Source organism: Rhinolophus hipposideros (genome assembly GCF_964194185.1).
Source record: "Rhinolophus hipposideros genome assembly, chromosome: 1".
Taxonomy (NCBI): Eukaryota; Metazoa; Chordata; class Mammalia; order Chiroptera; family Rhinolophidae; genus Rhinolophus; species Rhinolophus hipposideros.
Genome location: NC_138047.1, coordinates 5,147,077 through 5,168,762, shown reverse-complemented (window position 1 = coordinate 5,168,762; position 21,686 = coordinate 5,147,077). Strand labels below are relative to the sequence as shown.

The 21,686-nt window shown below is 42.2% G+C and overlaps 1 protein-coding gene and 1 long non-coding RNA gene across 2 annotated transcripts in view; one reads left to right on the top strand and one right to left on the bottom strand.

Annotated features, from left to right (window-relative positions):
- Positions 1–2,406: 2,406 nt before the first annotated feature.
- Positions 2,407–5,388, bottom strand: LOC308498748. The gene is made up of 3 exons (XR_013993509.1): positions 5,149–5,388; positions 4,903–5,051; positions 2,407–4,703 (listed from the first exon to the last, which is right to left on the bottom strand). It is a non-coding gene; the product is annotated as an uncharacterized lncRNA (long non-coding RNA).
- Positions 5,389–5,501: 113 nt separating this feature from the next.
- PROSER2 (proline and serine rich 2) overlaps positions 5,502–21,686 on the top strand; it is a 41,546-nt gene continuing 25,361 nt past the window's right edge. The window contains exon 1 of the mRNA XM_081067786.1: positions 5,502–5,678. The gene's annotated coding sequence lies outside the window, so the exon portion shown is untranslated. The remainder of the gene's footprint in view (positions 5,679–21,686) is intronic.

The window sequence follows — 21,686 nt, the reverse complement described above, 5'->3', positions numbered from 1 at the left end:
GGAAGACAGAGTTAAGATACTTGCATAGAAAACTGCCTGAGGCTGCTCTTAAAGTCTCTCTCCCTCGGCGGCAGCAGCGAGATGCCTTATCCCCAGTCACCCCAGACACCAGGGGTCCCACAAACCATTTCCAAAACACCCTCAGCGGTGCATATTTCATCTGCAAACCGAAAACTAGTCAAAGGTCAACAGAAGCAAAACAAGTTGTCCTCAGCCAAATTTAAACTACCAATTACTCCTGAGGCTTATCTCTGGGGGAATGTAGTCCATTTTACTATTTTCATTTACAGAATCACTTATACAAGTATTCTATCTGGGGATTCACAGATTGTTAGTGATTAACCAGTTTATCATCTGATTCTTGTCTGTATCTCCTCGGCCCCTCCTGGACTATAAATTCCATGTAGACAGGGAGATTATCTATGCCATTCACAGTTGTATCTTCTACATCTTACCCATGGGAACACCTGGCACATAAGAGACCACAGATAATTTCTGAATGAAGAATGAATGGCACGGGGATATGAAAGACAATTTGGGGAATATAATCAATAATGTTATAAAGATTTTGCAGGGTATCCGATGGACACTTGTCTTATTAGGGAGACCACTGCAGGGATGGTGTAGATGCCTGATCACTGCACTATACACCTGAGGCTGAAGCTGAATAATAATGAATGTCAGCTATAATTTTATATATATATAGTCACGGGATATGGAGTACAGCATAGGGATAGAGTCAGTGGAACTGTAACAGCTATACATGATGTCAGAGGGGCAGTGGATTGGGGGAGGGGGATATAACTTTGTGAGGGGTGTAAATGTCTAACTATTACATTGTTTTGTACACCTGAAACTAATAATAATTAAAAGAAAAAAAGAATAAATGGACGCCATGCATCCTCTTTTTCTGTTTGGACCTCAGTCACTTGGCAGGTCCTAAAGCTTGCAGGAGCAGCACCTGTTCACCAGAGACCTTTTGGAGTCTTGCTTCTTTTTCAGAACTCTTATCATTAAATTTTAGGAATAACTTATTTATGCTTTCTTCCATAATTGTTTATTCCACATGTTTCTCCTTCAAATACTGACCTGGAATACGGACACGGTAACACATCATCTACTTGCTTTCAGGAAGCATGGAACATTTCATTATTATCGTTTTTTAGTTTTTCTCTAAACCCGTCACCAAAAAACCTCCAGGTCATAATTTCCTCATCTGTAGAAGTAGAATAATTATTTCCTTTTCTAAAAATCAAGAAATTTCACTAATAAATCATCCTTGATGTGTATCATTCTCTTCTTCCTTCCTTTCATCATCTATCAAATATCTATTGAATGTTGAATATAAACCAGATTCTATGCTATGTACATTGGTATTTACTGTCTCATATAAAAAATAGTATTTATTAGTCTGCATTGATTTATAAAAGTAACATAGAGTCACAACGGAAAATTTGGAACATATACAATACTATAAATAAGAATCACATAATCAGAGCCAGAAACAGTAATTGTCATCCTTTAGCTATATTTCCTTCTAGTTTGTCCATATGTACATGCATTTTTCATAGCTGAAATTATAATTTACACACAATTTTGCAATGTTCTTTTCCCCGCTTACCAATAATTTAGGTATTTGCTTGTGTTCATGAAAAATTCCTCAGTTTTAATAGCTGCATAAGAGTTCATTTAAACTTCCCCTAATTTTGGATGTTTTCACTATTTCTAATTTTCTGACATTATAGAAAAGGAGACAGTGCATATCTTTATGTACAAATCTTTGTGTTCATTTCTGATGATTTCTATAGAATCCCTAGATGGAATTATAAGGATCAAAATATGTAAACTTTATTTTTTATAGGACTTTATTGGGGAACAGTTTGTACTTCCAGGACTTTTTCCAAGTCAAGTTGTTGTCCTTTCAATCTTAGTTGTGGAGGGTGCCTTCAAGTTGTTGTCCTTTTCAGTCTTAGCTGTGGAGGGCGCAGCTCAGCTCCAGGTCCAGTTGCCGTTGCTAGTTGCAGGGGGTGCTGCCCACCATCCCTTGTGGTATTCGAACCGGAAACCTTGTGGTTGAGAGCCCACTGGCCTATGTGGGAATCGAACCGGCAGCATTCGGAGTTAGGAGCACGGAGCTCTAACTGCCTGAGCCACCGGCCGGCCCTATATAAACATTTTTAAGGCTCTTAAAATATTTCATAAAATTGCTTTCCAATAGCTATATCAACTTATGTTCCTACTAATAATATATAAAATCGCCCATTTCACTGCATTTCTGCCAGTATTGAATATTACAATTTAAGAAAATATTTTCTAATTTAATAGGTGCAAATATTGTATTTTATTTTAAATTTTCATTTTTAAAATTATTTGGTAGTCCAAACACACACACACACACACAGAGCTAACTACTAACCATTTTTATTTTCTTTTTGAGGAAATTTTTCCATTGAGTTATTAGTTTTCTTATTAATTTGTGTGTACTCTTGTATTGAGGATAAAATTAACTGTCAGATTTGTTATGCATAGTTCGTGGATTTTTTTTTCCTTTTCAAATTTTGTTCATAATATTTCTAGTTGTCAGAATTTCAAATTTTTTATGTAATCTAGTCTAACGGTCATTTCCTGTATGATCTTCCCATTTCGTTTCTTCCCCCATCTTGAGGTCACATATTTGCCTAAATTTTCTCCCAGTTATAAAATTCTTTAATACAGCTGAAATTTCCTTTAGCACATGAAAGGTAAGACCTCAACTTGATTTTTTTCAAATTACTAGTTTACTCAAGCCCATTTACTGAGAATCCATCCCTTTTTCATTTATTTTAGATGACTCTTTTATCACATATTAAAGTCTACACTGTATCAACATTATCTCTTTCTGGGTTATCTATTTCATTCTATTATCTACATCATTCAATATCTATTGTTCTTCTATTATCCTTTAAATTATTATAGCCAAATTTCAATAATAAACAGAGCAATTTACCAGATTTTTCTTCATTTTCATAATTTTATTAACTCTCCTCATCTGCTTTTTGTTCAGGTAAATGTTAAAATAACTGTTTTAGCCTCATAGGGTAGGTGTTAACAGCCTCGTTTTACAAATGAGGAACGGAGTCTCAAAAAGGATAAATAGCTCATGTTTATACATCTCCACCGTGAAAGAGGCATAAAGCAAAATCAAGTCTTAACACTTTCCCTTTCAGCTTTAAAATGCTATAATTTTTTAGTAAAGAAAACTCATGAAATTTACTAACCATTCTTTCTCCTTTCCTGTCTGCCTCCCTCTAGTGGCCATGACAGATATTGCACTTTCTCAAATCACTTATACACAGTACTGTAATAAATTGTATAAAATAAAAACATGTTTAGTTTAACTCTTTTAGTTTACTCTAAAATTTTAATCTTACACAAAGCTCATAAGAACAATTATCTAATATATATATGGAGGTCATGCATCACCAGCATTTTTTTAGCAAAACCCAGCCCTCAAAAGAGATTTGTTTAAAAGTTGAGTGACTATAGAGTAAAATTTTATAAATTTCATTGGTTTTAAAGAAGTAACAACAGCATATACAAAGACCCTCCAGACGTTTCTTTGCTCCTTTTTTCCCGTTGACATTCTCTAATGTCAAGTACTTTCATGAATTACTATTTTTCAATTCCCCCTCTAAGTCGCACTTCATGTCCTTTCTTACCTCACCTCATGCCCTTACGGTCTTTTAGTCCCTTTGTGTACGTTCGATTAGCACAAAGGTGCCTAGACAGGGGTGCAGAGGGGACTGGAAGCCAGCCTGGGCTCAGGTGGTCACGCTGGGCCCTAACTGGGTCTGTATCCGTCCCGAGGCAGAGCCACCTGTTTGTAGTCCCCACAAAGGTCTGAGCTGTGCTAGCGGGGGACTGGGCTCATCGCCTCTGCTGCCTCCTCGTTGAAACCCCCAGTGTCTTCCCTGTTCATTTCCCGCCCCCCTTGTTTGCCTTTTTCTTTTCCCCTTCTTCCTTCCTAATCTGATCATCCTTCCATGTCTTATTTCTTCTTCAACTGTAAGAAAAGATACCGTGTAAAATTAAATTTTTACACAAAAGATAATGTGTAAATTAAAAATTTTTAAGTAAACTAAAGAAATGAAGTTAAAATATGTTTATATGTCTAAAAAGTTAACAAAGCAAAAGGTACAATAAAAAGAAAAAAACTGGGAATTTTTTGTCAAAATGTCTTTTTGTTTATCTGCGTTCCTTTAAAGACAGGGGTTGCCTATATTACCTCTCACCTGCGGGTGTTGATTATGTAACCTTTACTAAGCCAATTAATGATAAATGCATTCGTATGTAACACAATATGGAACAAAATTTAGAGGGGGAAAAAGAACGTAAACAGAAAGTGTAGGCCCTTTGTTCATCAAGGATTAAGGATTGACAGAATTGATTCTCTCCTGGATTTGGTTCAGAAAGAGGGGGATAATCACACTTGCCTAATTAACTAGCACATTGGGTAGATTAAAGTGCTTTGCAAACATTAATTAAAGATGCAGGGAGTTAGAGGAGGCCAATGTGTTATTAGAGAAAAAGTTTCCTCCCCTGTAATCAGGTGTCTCCTCCGGGGGACGGCAGAGAATGGTCTCAGGACTGAGGAATCGGCCCAGCCGCGGGTGCTCCAGTGAGTCAGCCCTTCTGCGCAGCCAACCGCTTCCTTCCCGAGTGTTCTGGAGAATGGGGATAAGCACGGGCCGCATTTGGGAACACAGGTGGTTATAACGTCTGCCATTTGCGTGTGTAGCAAAGCCTACAATTAATAAAAGCCGTAACTCTTGCTTTCTCCCTTCCCAGAGTTGTTCCTTCCCACGGAGACACTAGTAACATTAACTTCCACCAACTGACAAAGCTGTCCCCACCAGCTATTACCTCAGTCGACGTTCCCAGTGACAGAGGCAAGGAGAAAACAGCAACAGGCAACGGGCTGAAAACTCCGGCGCGAGTTTCAGGGCCTCTCTGCTCCCGTTTTCCTCAGATTCCTCCTCTGTAAGATGGGAGCAAGAAGCCAGGGGACAGTTCTGAGGGTTAAATGAAATAATGTGTATGTTAAATGCCCTGTCCAAAGCTATTAAGAATTCTATATATAGTAGCTATTGCCAGTAAATATAAAATAACCTCTCAAAGCGGACGGGGCGGGGGAGGGGGAATGTTGGGGGAGGATGTCCCGTTTCTTCAGAGCTTCAAACGCAAATCCCTATTACTTTTCTCCGCGTGTGTAACCCAAGAGGTGGCGGGTGGGGTTTCACTCAGATGGTGCCCAATTCAAACATCACAAGGAGACCGAGGAGCCCTGCGAGAGGCAACCACGGGCAGCTCGGGCGCGGGGGCCTGTCCCTTTAAATGCGCCAGGCGCGCGCTTTGTGCGTTTCGGGGGCCGAGCCCTGGCTGGTGGGCGCGCGGCAGGGAGGTGCAGCGCGCATGAGCGAGCGCGCGGCGTGCCGGAGAGGCGCGCGGCGGTCCGGGAGCGCGCAGAAGAGCGCGCACGGCAGGGGAGCGCGCGGCGGGCGTGTGAGCGCGCGGTGGGCCGGCCCGGGACTGTTGGCCAGGAGCGCTCGGGCTGGTCGGCTGCCCCACGCGAGGCGCGAGGGCTCCGGGCGGCGGTCCGGGTGGGCACCTGCGGTCCCTGGGAAGGGGGCTCCTGCCAGGTGAGTGCGGACTTTCCGATGGAGGGCAGGGTTAGAAGGGCGGGGTAAGTCCTGGCAGCCGGTCCCCTCGCCTGGCACGTCGGTGAGCTGGGCGGCGTTTGGAGTCCGCCGGGGGAGGCTAAGTCGGGTGGGTTTCGGGGGGAGAAAGGTGTTCCCGTTTTTTTGTGACCTGCTGCCTGCGCTTCCCACGCTTTTCTGCGGCGCCCTCCTTGCGTGGGTCTCTGCGAGCTCCCCTCTCCTCCACGTCGCTTGTCCCCGGCCCCTGGAAGTTAGGAAAGACTGGCGCAGTCGGAAGGACCGCGGTCAACCCGGTGACCTCCCTCCCGGGAAGCCCGCTCCCTCCGGTGGGACTGCAGGGTTCGCGTGCGCCGCGGTCGCGGGCGGTAGGAGGACGCGGCGTCTTCCCGCTCCCAGGTGGTCCTGTCGGGGTCCGCGGCGCACGCTTCGCCTGGTGCGCAGGGCAGTCCCGGTGTCCCTAACGCCCCTCCCGTTTCCGGCCCGGGGATGGGCGACGGAGTCGTCGCCCCACTTGCCGCAGCGGCCCCCGAACTCTCCGGGGCTGAATGTCCCTTCCGCGGCGGGAAGGAGGTGGTCAGAGCCACCTGTGAGGCTGGCGCTGTGCACAGTGACCAGTCCAGGCTCATCCCCACCTCGGTCCCCTAACCCCCGACCCAGCGGGTGACCGCCTCGAGCAGACACGTGTAGGATCTGCTGCTGAGCCGGGCGGGAGGGCTTTTCAAAAGAAGAAAATGGGGTCCATGTGATGCAATTTAACAAAAGGCAATAAAATAAACTCCAGTATTTCTCCAAGGCTTTGAAACTTTCCCAGTATTGTTTTACAGAGTCTAAATTTAAGCGTCTAGCTTTTTTTTTTTTTTTTTTTTTTTTTTTAAACCGCAGGAACTAACCTCAGAAAACTTAACTCTCTGCCAGGACCTAGTTGATGCAGAGCTGAAAACTTAAAGTGAGTTAAGGAAAATGATTTTTTTGTGTCTCTTCCCCACCCCTACCCCCCAAAAACAGAGTAAAACGTTCAGGTCTGTTGCCGGAGACTGTGGGAAGAAGGCTCCTTCTAGCTCCAATTTTAATGGAGAACAATTTCTTTTTAACCCGTATTTCTGAAAGGTAGAAAAACACTAAACCAGGTATAAGTGTAAACTTCAGGATAATGCTCGCGGAGTAACCTTTATTAAAGATACTTTTCTGCTTTATGTTTTTAAAAGCACTGCATACTTCCCGCTCACTACAAAGTTTGCCCTCATAGTTCCATGTCTAAATGTTACAGATTGTTTTTCTAGATGGGGGAGGTATTTTCCTTCATGAGGCCAATGTGGAAATACAAACAAATGCCCTATTTACTTGGGATTGGGTGGGAAGGGTGGAAGTTGTCTAAAATCTCTCTTGCCAAACTTGACAGTGTATGTATGGAATCTTGTGTATTTTCTTGTCCAGACCAGTAATAGCCATCTTCAAATGAGCTTTCCTTTGAAATTTTTGGATGCTGATAATGTAAAGTAACATATTTTCTCCATTACTAGAGATCAGAAAGCCATAGTTCCAATGCTAATGTAGGAAAGGTTGGAAAGAGGAGAGATGCTTTTCAGAAAATCTGAGTGTGTCTGACTCTGTGGTGGCCCCCTTTGTGGCGGAGGGGATGTGCCTGTTTTCGGGCTGGCCCCGGGTGTTCATGAATTCATTCAGTGATATTTGTAGCCTGTTGAACACCCACAATGAGCTGAGCACTGAGCTAGTCACTGCGCATACAAACATACCCAGATAACAGCCATATGGCCCAAACTGATTAAAACCAGATCAAGTAAGCCTTCTTCAGGAGCTGAAGATATACCTGGCCCTGGTTCCAAAGTTCTCAGACACCTAAGGAGCCTATAGTTGTCACCCTGTGTTGATTCTAAAGATCATCTCAAGTAACTACAAGAGGTGGAGTGGAGCTTTGAAGCCTGAATCCAGAGAGGTGAAAGGCTTGGGTGGAGCAGAGAACAGGGGATCCTCTGGAACAAAAAGTTCAAGTGCATCTTATCTACATGGTTGTGGGACAGCCGCCAGTGGCACGGAGGCCATTCAGGGGAAGGTGCCAGAGAATCCTAGGAGCATCCCAGAACTTGAGCTCTTTCCTTTGCTGCTGAAGGGCAGCATTTCGTTTCAGTTTCCATTGCCCTTTCTGGTGGCAGTGGTGGCTTCCCCGCTGTGCTCTGCAGCTCTCCCTGTGATATCCTGCGGCAGGCATTCTCTTCTTAGACCTTTGACTGAGTCCAGGGCTTTGTACTGAAAGTCTCTGTTCACTGACACAGTGGGGTCAATACAGTGGGAATACTGATAACTTCTGTAGAGAACCACCGTGAAGCTGCCCCTCTCCATAACACCCTTATCCATCTGGTCCAGGACTCACAGCATTAATCTTGAATCCTATTTTAAGAACGTGGTGGGTACTGGATTTCTAATCCATGCAGCCAGGATTGGTGGTAAAGGAAAGTGTGGGGCAGAACATTCCGCCTTATTGGATCAGAATGTGATAGCTCTATGAATGCATTATCTTCAGGCAGGATATTTGCAAAGACCCAACCACGTGAAGACTTGATTCTCTCGCTTTTTTTTAAATTGTAAAGTACGTATTTTAAAGTATATAAATCAGTGGTATTATTAAGTGCTTTCACTTTGTATATGTTTGAGAAGAATGGGTTTTCTTTTTTTTCTGTAGAGATATCCATTAAATATGCACCTATTAATTGCATTATTCCTTACTAACTTTGTCTACTTAACATATCAATAACTGAAATATATTGAAAGACCTCACTAATGGGGGATTTGTCAATATCTACTGGTACTCTGAGACTATCTGTGCATACAACTTTATATTTTAATATCTAACAACATGCATTTTTAAGTTTATATTGTTAGACATACAAAGTCTAATGGGAATTGAACTTTTATCATTACATAGTTACCTTCATTACTAATGAAGATTTTTGCCTTAAAGGCTATTTTGCCTGATGTAATATAGCCAGAAATAATCTTTTCATTGTTACTGTTGTAATATTTGCTTGATGTATCTTTTCCAATCCTTTTAATTTTCTTTTAAATATCTTCTTTTTTTAATTTTAATTTTATTACGATAACTTTAGGGTTATTTAGTAAACAATAGTCACATAAAATATATATATATATTTTGTATTAGTTTCATGTGTACAAAACACTGTGATAGACATTTATCATTTATACCCCTCACAGAGCGATAACCCCTTAAGTATCTTTACTGAGGTATAATTGGCATTCAATAAACTGCACATATTTAAAGTGTAAAAAAAGTACATTCACAATGTTGTGCAATCATCACCACTATCTATTTCCAGAACTTTTTCATCACCCAAAAGGAAACTCCACACGCGTAAAGCTTTCACTCCCCATTTCCCCCCTACTCCAGCCCCTGGCAGCCGCTCATCTACTTTCTGTCTCTATGGCTTTGCCTGTTTTGGAAATTTCATATAAATGAAATCATATAACATGTGGCCTTTTGTGGCTGGCTTGATTTTCATTTAGTAGTGTTTTCAAGATTCATCCATACTGTAGTGTGTCCTTTTTATGGCTGAATAATATTTCGTTGTATGGATAGATCACAACTTGTTTATCCATTCATCATTTCATGGACATGTGGATTGTTTACCCCTTTGGCTACTGTGAATAATTCTGCTATGAACATTTGTGTACGAGTTTTTGTCTTCAGCCCTGTGGGTCTAGACCTAAAAGTGGAATTCCTGCATAATATAGTAATACAGTAATTCTATATTTAACCCATTGAAGAATCACCAAACTTTTCCACGGTGACTGCACCATTTTATATTCTCACTAGCAATGTAGGAGGGTCCTCTTTCTCCACATCTACTCCAGGGTTTTTTTTAATTGCCATCCTAGTGGCTGTGAAGTGGTCTCATTGTCGTTTTGATCTGCATTTCCCTGATGACTAATAATATGGAATATCTTTTCATGTGCTTGTTGGCTATTTATAGATCTTTGGAGAAATATCTATTCAGGGACTTGATTCTCTTTTGTGTTAGCTTTTATATCACTAAAATCTTGCATATGAGTAAATGTAGTTATTTTCACAGGGTGTGGTTTGTATATTATGTTCTTTCTCAAATCTTCCTTCTGTTGTTTCATGGTTTTTATTTTTGGGTATTTTTTTTCTGTTTTTCTTTCAGGCTTCTGCTGCTCCTTCTAGGACACTAGTTGTCTGACTAGTGCTGTGAAATATTTAATATTCTGCCTTTTTACCTACTGATCCTAAGGCGTGGGGTATGCGTCTATTCATTCAACGATATTTGTGGGCTCTTGGCCACAACAAAGTTCTGAGTACTGAGCTAGTCATTGGACATACAACTGTATCAGTCCTCATATGCTTCTGTTTTTGATGTCCACAGCTTACGTTTTATTTTTTTTAATTAACAGATTAATAGAGCCTGGCTTAGGGAAAAAGAGCAGCACTAAATTGGAAGTGAGGGGATCCGCCTCAGGTGTCATCACCAAATAGCTGTGTGACCCTAGGATTTACCACTTTACCTTTTCGGAACTTGGTTTCCTGGTCTATAACATTTGGGGCAGGACTAAAAGACATCTCAGACCGTCTCAGGCCTTGAAACTGGAGATTATGAATTAATGATTCACCACAGCTTTCCTTTACAAACCTAATTCTGTGAGTGTATTTAAAAGTTTATTTTGCACAACCTACTTAAAGGAATTATCTTGTATGGGGGAAAAAAATGCCTGTGCTCTTTTATGCTAAACTAAACTGGTAACTTTGGTTGATTGCTGCCTTCTAAAATGGTGCATCTGGTATTTTTGGTAGATTGAGAGGGTTTGAAGAACTTACATGAACATTTAAGGTCCTACCATGCAAGGCACAACTGGCACGGCAGAGGTGAATAAGGTGTGGTCCCAGCCCTGGAGAAACTGTGACCCAGTAAAGGCGAGAATGTAACTGACGAATATGAGTTCATAACAGAGGACCACAAGTCTTTGGGAATGAGGACAGAGAGATTCTTCCCTTTATGGGCGTCAGAATAACTGTTGGAGATTGTAACATTGGAGCTGGGCTTCCATGGGAGGACACTGGAAAATTAGAATTGCAGAATTGTGGCTTTGATTATCATGCTGAAGAGTTTAACGTTCATTTGGGGGCATTAACCACTAAAGGTTTATGAACAGAGTTATGACAGCAGGTCTGTGTTCTGACTTGACTGTGCAGTAGACATTCATACATGGTGGGAATAACTTGGTGGGAGTAACTTGAGTGAGATGTTCAGGGTTGAGCAGGGAGGATAGAAAGGTGGAGATACAGCTAAGATGATACAAACAAGGGGTTGGCAACGAAAATGGCAAACGTAGAATAGAAGTTTGGGTACAAAAAAGTTTTAAAAAGCATTAATCTAGAGTAGCAAGCTAAAGACCTTGACCCAGCTCTTTCTGACTTGCCAAATGGACTTGCAGGCTTTGGACCTCAGTTTCCTCGTATGCTAACTTGTCCTCCACACACACTAGATAACTAATTAATTTTTGATTGAGCTCCTGTTAATGCAGCAACTTCACTTTATGAATCAGATGTCTTTAAAATGTGTGTGAGTAAATATGTTGTGTATTAGACATTTTTTCCTGTTGTACCCTATTGTGATTTTAGAGGTAGCTTCTGGAGAAAAATATTTTAGTATCAACATGTAATAAAACTATACTTAAACCAAAATTTCACTTCAAGAAACACTTCACTTTTTTACAATGTTAATTACCAATTCAATTACAAAAACATTAGGTTGACCATATGAAATTACTGATATCCAACTAATTCAACTATTCTAACTAATTCTAATTACTGATATCCAACTAATTCCAACTAATTCAGATAATTCACTCTTAATAATTGCAGGCCAGATGTTAGACCCTTAAGCTTTTGTACTATGAAGGAAACCATTAACAAAACAAAAAGATAACCTGCTGACTGGGAGAAGATATTAGCAAATGACACATCTGATAAGAACTTAATATCCCAAATATTTAAAGAACTCATACAACTCAACATCAAAAAAAAAAAAAAAACCCAAACAATCCAAGTATAAAAAAATGGGCAGAGGATCTGAGTAGACATTTCTCCAAAGAGGACATACAGATGGCCAACAGGTACATAAAAAGATACTTAACATCACTAATCATCCAGAAAATGCAAATCAAAATCAATGAGATACCACCTCCCACCTATCAGAATGGCTATTATCAAAAAGTAAACAAAGAAGAAGTGTTTGTAAGGATGTGTAGAAAAGGGAACCCTCATGCACTGCTGGTGGGATTGCAAACAGTATGGAGGTTCCTCAAAAAATTAAAAATATAACTACCTTATGACCCAGCAATTCCACTTCTGGGTATTTATCCAAAGAATCCAAAACACTAATTCGAAAAGATATCTGCACCCCTATGTTCATTGCAGCATTATTTACAATAGCCAAGATATGGAAACAATTGAAATGCCCATCAATAGATGACTGGATAAAGAAATTGTTGTACATAATACAATGGGGTATTACTCAGCCGTGCAGAAGAACAAAATCTTTGGATTTGCAACAACATGGATGAGCCTAAAGGGTATAGTATGCTAAGTGAAGTGAGTCAGACCAAAACAAATATGGTATGATTTCATTTACATGTGGAACCTGAACAAACAAAATGAAACAGAAACAAGCTCATAATACAAAGAACAAACTGATGGTTGCCAGATGGGAGGGGATTGGGGGGTTGGCTGAAAAAGGTGAAGGCTATAGAAAGTACAAATTGCCAGTTACAAAGTAGTCACAAGGATGTGAAGTACAGCATAGGGAATATAGTCAATATATAATAACTATGTATGGTGTCCGATGGGTTCTAGACTTATTGTAGTGATCACTTAATAACATATATAAATGTTTAATCACTATACTATATACCTGAAACTAATATAATATGCTATGCCACCTATAATTTAAAAATAAAAAATTTTTGAAAAGAATAGTCAGTGTACTTGAAAATTCACATAAAAATACAACGTGTTTAATAAGGTATTTCATCAGGATGTTATTAATAATTTCGTTTTGGTTTTCCAAGGCAGTGAGGTTTACTGAGAGACCTTCGTCATTACTTAATTGTCAGACTCCACTGTCAAACTACTTAAAGGTGCTGAGTTTTCTCCCAGAGAGGTTGATAGACAGTCTTTGAATTTCTTTTCGGTTTTACTTGACAAACTTTTGTTTGTTTTATCTTAGCCTTTATATTCCCCCTCCCAGGCTGCCTGACAACTCTCCCCCGACCCAGTTCTGGAGGCACACTGACCCCATCTTGAGCTTTTGGGGATGGAGAGGGGGGTGCTAGGAGGTGCAGTTCCCACCTGCCTCCAGGGAGACCAGGGCATTGTACCTCTAGAGCTTGTAAACGTGCACCAGGACTGGGGCCAACACTTTCCCCACCAGTGGGGTCTGGCGAGGACGTGGGCTCGGGGCAGCTCCGAACACTCCTGGAGACCCAGAGCCTATGGACAGGAGCCACCATCCCCACACCCCTGCTCAGGACTTGGGGGAGACAGAGACAGGAAGCCCACCAAGAGCCCAGAAGCCCCTGCTGCAGAGCAGGGCATACTGGGAGAAGGCAGAAAACCAGGCAAGATTCTTGAGATGCCTTTGTCTCCAGCCAAGCCTCTTGGCCCTCTCCCTGGGGGCAGTGCCAGCTGTCCTCTCTGACCCCCACCCCAGCCAAGCCAAGAGCCAGGCACCCGGTCCTTACCACTAGCCAACAAGAAACAAAAGTAGTGAAAACACCAACCTTTGTTGCCAGAAAAAAACACCTAAGTATTAAAAATTAAATTAAAACAGAAGTCCCAATCAACTGAGTCAGCAGTGAGCTGGTGATTGCAGACTCACAGGCAGCCCCGCATTCTTCCCCCAGCCCCAGGGTCTCTAAAGACAGCAGGAAGGGGCTTGGGAGCCAAGTGTGCCGGTCACCAAGAAGGGCCCTGTGGGGAATAAACGTTGGGGGGAGGTGTCCTCAGGAGTCCCCAATGTGGGGCACTGAGGACACTCCTTGAATTTAGTATCTTAACTGTCAGTTGGAGTCCCCATTTCTTGAAAAAGTGCTGAAAACCCCTTATCTCTTCTGCTCTGTCAATTGGGATATGAGTTTGTGCCTAAAGGCCTGGGTTTGAAATGAGTGATTTGAGCACTTTATTACTAGGTTCCCAGAGGGTATCTAAGAAGAACCTGGGGAGAATAGAGCCACCCTTCCTGCAGTGGATTGATGGACCCTGCAGGTCTTTTGTGAGCTGTGCCCCCCTCCCCTGGCTTGGATTGAAATCTGTTCAATTTGAGATAAAATGTGTCAGTCAAATGTCTGCTTCCAATCTAACCAGGGGTTGGTTATAAATACCATGCGAAATGAACATGTTCCAAGTGGGGTTTGTTTTTATTATAAGGATGAATGAAAAATTCTACTAAGAATTTGGTGCTTCTCAGGAAAAAAAAATTTAAAAACAATAAGGTACAATTATTACTTCCAAGTAGGAAGTACTACATTTTATCTCACCAGAGTAGCACGTAGTGGGTGCTCTGGTAATATCTGCTGAATAAATAAAGAGAAAGCACACAAACCTCCTTAACAAAAGAACAACATAAACTGGATTTTCTTTTAATTTGCTAAAGAATCCAGAAATGCAGTAGGCATATAGAATGTCAATTTCTTTAAAAATGAGCTAAGCATAAAAATTTGAAGTGTCTATCTTTGCAAACATTTCATGAACTAGAATTAGGTTTTCACCCTTGTTGATGTTTGTCCGTTTGCTTCGGCCTGGGTCATAATGTTTTGTTACTAGGAACTAATCTGAAATCCAGCCAGGTTGTTTTCAGGTGAGGTTTTACTTTAGGAAAATCTAGTATCCACATCAATGATAGATAGCAGACTGCTAATAGGAGATTTCTTCCCTCAGGGCCCACAAAGCAGCCAGCCTTCCGAGGCGAGTACCGTGAACTTGTTTGCCTAGTGTAGGCGAATCAGTTACTCTTGTGTCCTGTATGGCCCTGAGGAAACACTGCCTTCTGGTAATATTTGAAACTATTCACAATCCACACAGTCTGAAATCAACCTTGTTTTTCTACACTGTGCAAAAAAGAGCTTTCCAAAAAAAAAAAAATCTAAATGAAAGCATGGTAATTGTTCTCCAGAAGTAAAATTAGTAGCCTTTAAAATGTTAAATTGTGTTTAATACCCCTGAGTGCCAGTTAGAGCTTAAAGTCCTTACGGAAGGCATTTCAGAAGAAAGGAGAAAACCAAGTCAGAGAAAAGACACTTATGAACCGGATGCTAAACCATTGAGCACATCAACATGTGAAAACTCCGGAACAAAACTAACTCTCCACTCCCGCCCTCCCAGCACCGACCAGCCTCACCCTGAGGTGGATTTGCCTTTGATCTGCAAGGAGACAGACCGAGCTTGTTAGTTTGCCTAGTGAATTTATTTTTGGAAGCATTCCTTTTTTTCCAAGGGTTTTGTATTCTTGACATTGAGAAAAAGCCGAAACTAAAGAAAAGTTACTACATATTAATTTTCCTTCAGCCTGTTGTGTAGAGGCCCGTGTTTGAAGTTCACTTTGGTCGTGGGTTACATGTGTAGGTGTACGTATGCGTGCGTTCATGTTGATGTTTATTGCATGTCAGTATTGGGAAGCGTTACTGGCTAGTGTGTCTGATGTATTTATTGGTGCCAATTTTTTCTTTTTCACGTATTAGTTGTAAAGCTAAGGGAAGCATCTCCTCTGTGGCTGTGTTTAAGTTACCCCCCCTCCCCCGCCCCATGCTTCCATTTGCCCATGATTGACACCTATAGGTTGAATGAGAGTAATTTCTCCTAAATGTGAAGGATTTGGTCTATATACACAATAGAGGGATAAAGGATCGTTACGACAACAATGTGAACATATTTGAAACACTCCTAAGAGTTTAAGCTTTTCTTTTAGAGCAAAGGTCTCTTTTAAGGACACCATCTTATTTTTTCTTTTCTCACAAAATAAGATGATTTTAGAGTTTTAAAATATAAATTTTAAGTAATAAATATTAAGTCTATATTTTGTGACAAATATTTTCCAAAATCCTGTGGCTATAGTAAAAGACAGAGAGACTTACAAGGAGTTTCTAGTCTAACTGAGGAAAAAAGAATTACATGCATAAGAAACCTGATGTGATCAGTTGCAACTGAGTGACAAAAAATGGCATTATGTAGTTAACACGTGGTGGCATATAAACAATAGGAAGGGAAGGAGGCAGGTGTAGAGGCCCCTGTTGAGTAGCACCGTGAAGGAAGGTCTGAGAAAGGCCAGTGTCGTTTTTTTTTTTGAGCCAGGCTTTGAAGACTGGGAGGAGAGCGACGGGAGGCGGTGAAAATGTGGCTCAAAACTGAGCAGAACATTTAGGAGACAAGGCTGGATAAAGGGTTCACATTGTGGAAAATAAGGTCGAAGAGATAAGGTTAGGCCAGATTCTAGAGAGACACTTAAAGCTCTCTGTTCTTACAGATAGGTTCCTTGGCAGTATAGTTTAGGAAAATGAAAAGTGTACCAACTCTAACAGGCCATGGTACCAGAAGTAATTCAGGATTTTAGAAATGCTATTTAAATACTATTTGCAGGTCGCTAGTGAATGTTGGAGTATTTGTTTTATTTTTAGCACACTTTGGAGGAGTAGAAAACTTGGAACAACAGGACCAACAACTACTTTTATCTCTCTGTGAAGACAGCTAGTAGACTCTATGTGTGGATGTGCGTCTTTGTACGATGAGGGGCGGGAGGTGACAGATTGCACTTGTGTGTACATCGGACCTAAGGCAGAGTTGTGCCCAGAATTAGTGGATGTGCTGTGATAACTAGAGTAAAAACATTTTCATGGACTTAGTCTGTAAATTATTTTTAGGGGAGAATTGAAATGGTTAATTTAGCCTAAGAATTTCGTTAAAGCCCTAATAAGTTGAATAATAGAAAAGAAAGAATTTCAGTACTCAGTTTCCTTTTATCTTATGAATTGGTTAATAAAACAAGAGTCTTGACATCATTCATAGCTTCATCTTCTAGTTAATTTGTCATTATAAGACTCATTTTTGTTACCACACATTATAGAATTAGCACAGAACCAGGTAGAAACTATAAAAATCGGACTCCCATCTTCTTTGTTCAAGGAAATCAGAGCTAAGTGCCCAGCGCGTGAATACATGTTGAGAGGAGCACGTGTCCTGAGCTACTCGATTTAATGCCACAATGACTACTCTGTGTTTACTGATTATTTCATCTAAGAGTGTGTACATTCCACTAAAAACGGCCATCCTTTTTATTTTCACCAATGGCTTAACCATATGAAAAAGCCTATTCATGATGATGATCTGTGGTGACTCAGAAACTGTTCCCATTGTAAAACTCCTTCACTTTGAATGTTCTTGAAGGTCAAGGAAAACTTACCTTTTGGAAAATGGCTTGGCTGTTAAATCATCATGTTGGGATTTCTCAGAGTATGGCTTTAAAGATATGTTCTGTCCTAAGATTGTTTTTCTAGATTTGGGAACAAATCTTCCCCAAATTCCTGTGAATGGAAGTAGGCGAGAATGGGATGATCAAAGAGTCGGTGTAGAGGAGCTGCGGTCCTGCCCTAGTGTAGAGGCGGATGTGGGGGGGTATTTTTAAGAAGCTTATTTCTACCCCGTTCCCAGCTAAGCTATGCTTCTGCTAACTGTATCGTAGCACATTTAGTTAATAGTGGGTGACTAGACAGTGGATGAGGGTCATAGGTCCACGGGGTTCAGAGTCCTAAGACCTCACCTGGATCTTCTCTTTCGCGAAGAGTTTACCTCGGCAATGAGTTGGAGCAGTTCTCTATCAAAGTGTAATACAGACATGATGGGCAAAATTAGTTCCGCATCACCTGGTTAAGGTGGGTAAGTTTTCCATTCACGTTCAGAACTAGCAAAGACAGTAATTACCCTTGTGATTTTGTTTGGCTTGCCTGTTGGGAACCTGAGTCTTACAGGATATGACTCCCTGCCCTCCACCTACTAGGTCCCAAGCCTAGCAGTTGAATGTGAGGGAACTTAATATATTTATACTTCCAGCTTAGATTCTTCCGTAAATTGGATCAGGTCAACCTTTCCCTGGTTCATTTCGAGCTAAATTGTGATCTAAGACAAGTTCATCTTCAGGGTTTCTTTCTGTTCCTGTAAAAGCCATGCCGTCTGCAGCTTTTCCCTCCTAAATTGACTTAGATTTCTAGATTATGCGTGTCTTCTTGTCTTCCCTCATTAAATTAGAAGTCTCCTGTCCCATATCCTTTCCTTAGATACTGGGCCTTTCGAAGGTTCCTAGGTGATAAAATGATCTAAGTCATAGTTCTGCAAACCTCCAGGAAATCTTCCTTTTCTGTGTTTGCAGCGGTAGCAGACAGGTGCGTGACAAGCAGGTACCTTTCAGTGAATGACAGACCAGGTAACGCTGTAGGACAACCGAGTTGTGCCCCACCCCCCACCCATGTGTGTTTCTGGATATGGATGTAAAATAGTGTTGTGTCTGTTTTAAATTGAAATAAATGGAATCGTGCTAAGAATCGAATTATAGCTTTTCACTCACCACATTTCAGATCTGTCCGTGCCCCTGTCCAGTTGATAAGTCCTGACAGATGCACAGTAGCTTCCAGGAAAAGCACTTACCAGGGTTTTCCTTGTTCTTGGAGTTCTTAGCGGGTGACGGACCGAGATTGCCGCCAGTACTACTGCAGGCAACACCGATAACCGTCCTCGAACGTGTCCCCCTCTATTCCTGGGAGAGAATTCCTCTGGAACAGACGGGGCAGTGGGATTGGGGGCTCACAGGACATACTTAGTTTCACTAAGTACTGCCAGAGAGTCTACAGAATGGTTGTAGTAGTGTAACACTCCCAACAGTGAGTGGTACGGGAGGTTCCATTTTCCCCACACCCTTGCTGATATTTGTTATTTTTTTAAGTGTCTAATTTTTGCCAATCCAGTAGGTACAAAGTAAATGTTGGTTTTAACTTGTGCTTCTTTTGTTTACAAATAAGGTTGACCATCCCTCGTTTACTTCTTGGTCACTTGGGTTTCCTCTCACATGAACCCCTAATCATCCCCCTTGTTCTTTTTTCCTCCTGAGTTTTCTGTCTTGTTCCTGTGCTTCTTGTTGATTTACAAGAGTTTTTCATGTATCCTTGCTATCAATTCTTTTTCTTCGACATTGTAAACATCTGTTAACATTTTTCTGTTAACATTGTTTATGGTGTCCTTAATTTTTATGGAGCTAGATTCAGTGAAATTTTTACCTTATGATTTGTATTTTTTGAGTCCTAGTGTATAGAAAGATTAATGGAGAATAGGAAATTCAGAAATACAATCTAAGACATACAAACATTTGGTATAATACAGCATTTAGTATTTCAAGACAGTGGAAAAGATGAATTTTTCAATACTTGGCATTTGAGTAATTAGGTAGCCTTCTTGGGGGTGGGAAAGTAGGTCCCCATACTAATATAAATTCAAGTTGGAGCATATATTTAAGTATGAAAAGTAAGGCCATAAAAATGCTCTGCACAGTAGACTTCCCTTGGAATTCTCTATTTTGAATTCCTAGGAGCTAGGACTAGGGAGCCCCGCCTCTCCTGCTGCCTTTTCTCCGCTTGGCGTGCCCATCACACTTGTTTAATTAGCAGCCGCCTTAAATCTGACACATGTTGTGGGGCTGGGCCTAGCTGTCGCCTTTGTGCAAAGTCCCTGACCCCTGCCAGGTTGCACGGCACACTTTCCTCTGCTCCCGTAGCCCCGGGATGTCAGTGACTGTGGTTTATGCGTCTGCCCTCCGTTAGAGTCGGTGCCACATGGCAGATTACTTACCTAGAATCTACTCAGTGTGAAGCAGGAAAACTAAGCGTCAATGAAAAACGTGCTTAATCTAGAAAGGAAGCAGGAGTGAAGTTGAAGCAAGTGTCGACTGATGGGATGCAGCTTTGATTCTCAGCCTGTGGGGACTGGGTTCAAGTTGACTGCTTTTAGGAGAGTGGTGTCATCCAAGCGGTGTTTCAAGGTTAACCCCCCAGAAGAATACAGGAGAAGCCGAGGGAAGAGCGGAAAAGCAGGACAGGTAGGTGGCTGTTGCAGTACCACCGGCATGTGGTACCATGGTCCTGAACGAGAGGGACGAGAAAGGAAGTGGGGCCGGCGGGCACGATGCAGGAAGAATCACCAGGCTCAGCAGCGGGTTCAGCGTGAGCACGGGCAGAGGGAGGCGTCAGCGATGCCTCCAAAGCTGCGAGCCACGAAGCTGACAGCCCCTGTGCCCGTGGACGGGGTGCCCGTGGACCGGGTGCCCGTGGACGGCGTGCCCGTGGAGCGGGTACCCGTGGACGGGGTGCCTGTATGGTCTTTGACTGGCATAGTTCAGACTTGGGGTTTGGAGAAACCAGAGTTTTCAGGTGAATCGTGGAAAGACCTAGTTATCTGCACTGCTCTGGACGCCTGACAGTGGCTGTTTGGAACTGAGATGGAGTGGGGTGATGGTGGAAGGAGGGCTTTACATGTACCATCTGGGTCATTCCAGGTCTTTCTGGAATGTGCAGGGGAAGAAAGAGGAGCAGGAGGAGAAGAGGAGCTGCCTTCCTCTGTGGGCTCCAGGGCACTCACTTCAGGGAGTTCCCTTGCCTACCGAACCACAGCCCCACCAGATCCCCCCAGATCCCCCCAGCACGGTCAGCTCTGACAGCTGCTGCCTCCTGACTGGCCGTGCCTGGAAGATGTACTTTAATAAGACTGTAATTCATTTGTGACCTTCTTGTTCTCTTTGCTCAACGGATAAACTAGACTTTACCAAAAAAAAAGGATGTTACTAGTAAATAACGAGAAATAAACACAGGAAGTATAAGAGAATAAACAGAAAATGAGCACGCAGGGCTCAGATTTCTGCTCCTGTAATGTCAGTCTTGCTGTGACTTCTTTGTGATGCCTTTTCTGCTCTCCTGTAGAAGTCAGTTTCTTCATCAATTGGGGCTATCTTGGTCTGACCCCGGTGTCACGTTTTATAAAATACACTGTTTGCAGACCAAAAAATTTATCCCTTGATTGGACAAGGAGACTAAATGGAAAGTAGTGATGACCTTCATAGACTCACAGCTGTGGGCACTGCTGTCAGACCCATCTGCTCATTGTCTCGTGATCTGCGTCTCGTGCTCTTTATTGCATCGTATTCCCTTTGCAGGGCAGACCAGAGGAGAAGCTGTGTCCTTGCCCTTCCTCAGAAAACTACTGTCTCCACAGTGGACCTCCCATGGAATTCTACATTTTCAGTTCCTGGGAACTAAGACTCGGACACACCTAGTTCTTGATTCCTTAAGAGATCAAAGAAGGTAGACATCTTGAGACTGTGGAGGATATTGAACCAAGGTTTTCACTGTCTCCCCTATAACCTCTGCCTTCTGGAGAATTCTGATTAGCTTCCTCATCTTTCAAGAGAATAGTTTATAGAAGTCTAACTATTATAGTTCTATAGTGTCCGAATAGCCATTAAAATTACAGCAACTCAAGCAAAAGGTGTCCTGTCGAGTGGTGTGGTAAATTACCGCCCTCTGACCCACTGAGGGCCTGAGAGTGCGGCTGGGACTGCGGACAATCGTAGCCGCCCTCCAAGTCCACCCACGAGGCGGTTCCACTGGGTTCCTTCATTGTGGAGGTGAATCGGTATTCACTTCCCTGCCTTTCCTTCTCACCGTTGTGTGGGGGGAAGACCACCGCCCTGCAGTCCCCTTCTTTCCTTGGAGCAGTGATTTACTTAGTTCAGGAATGAACTCATGCTGAGTCAGTGGGCTGGAATCTGCCAAACAGAAAGAATCCAAGCATTAGCCTGTCCTCTCTGCATTTCCTGTCCCGCCTTTCCTGGGCCCAGCTCACAGGGCCCAGGAAAC